This window comes from Bison bison, unplaced genomic scaffold, assembly GCF_000754665.1.
Source record: "Bison bison bison isolate TAMUID 2011002044 unplaced genomic scaffold, Bison_UMD1.0 scf7180017845525, whole genome shotgun sequence".
Lineage (NCBI taxonomy): Eukaryota > Metazoa > Chordata > Mammalia > Artiodactyla > Bovidae > Bison > Bison bison.
Window position 1 is genome coordinate 3530 of NW_011476098.1, and position 851 is coordinate 4380.

Here is an 851-nt window from a genome sequence, read left to right on the forward strand (position 1 = left end):
AGAAAGAAACCAGAAGAGAGAGAAGAAGCCAAACAGAAAGACAAAGCATGTGAAAGAAAGAAAAGAGAGACAGGGGAAGCCAAAGGCAGAAGCACCAACGAGGGCAAACCCCTCACGGGGAGAGAGGAGGACCAGAGGGAAGGGTGGACCACCAGAGACAAGTGGAAAGCCAGGGAGGAAACCCACCTGCTGGAGACAGAACAAAGCCGCCCCCCTTCCCCCCGCCACCAGGTGCCACAGGACCCAGGAAGCAGAAAAGACTGCAGCTTGCATGAGGCACAAGGCATACAGGGCCTCCTGGGAAACATTTCCACCCTCCCCCCAACTTACCATGGTGTCCTTCATCTGAGAGATCCATGCAGCAAGGGACAGAATGAGAAAAAGGCTGACAAGTCGCCCCATGGCTTAGGCAGAAAGAAGTAGACAACCCTGGGGGAGGGGGAGGCTGGGAGAGGCTGTAAGAAGGGGACACATGCCACGCTACAGCTATGGCAGGTCAAGACCTCCAGGACACAGCTTGATCGCCAGTTCTGGGGTGGGGCAATGGCCAGGACCAGTAGGCCTCAGCTCTAGCGGGCAGGGAGAAAGAAATCCATGACTTTAACAAAGACTGCACTGTGGCCAGATCCTTGCCTCCTCCTGGCAGGGTCTGCAGAACTGACCCCCCGCCCTCCACCCAGGATACCTTGGAAGCCAGAGAGGCAGACAGCCCGCCTACAGCAGCCCGGGAACACTCCCCTGCTCCAGCTCATATCCCTCCTAATCCAATTAGCACAGCTCAGTGTTTTCAATTACCTGGGCCCAGCGGCCCCCTCCCTTCCAAATCCTCCCCAAGGCCCTGCTGAATCTGA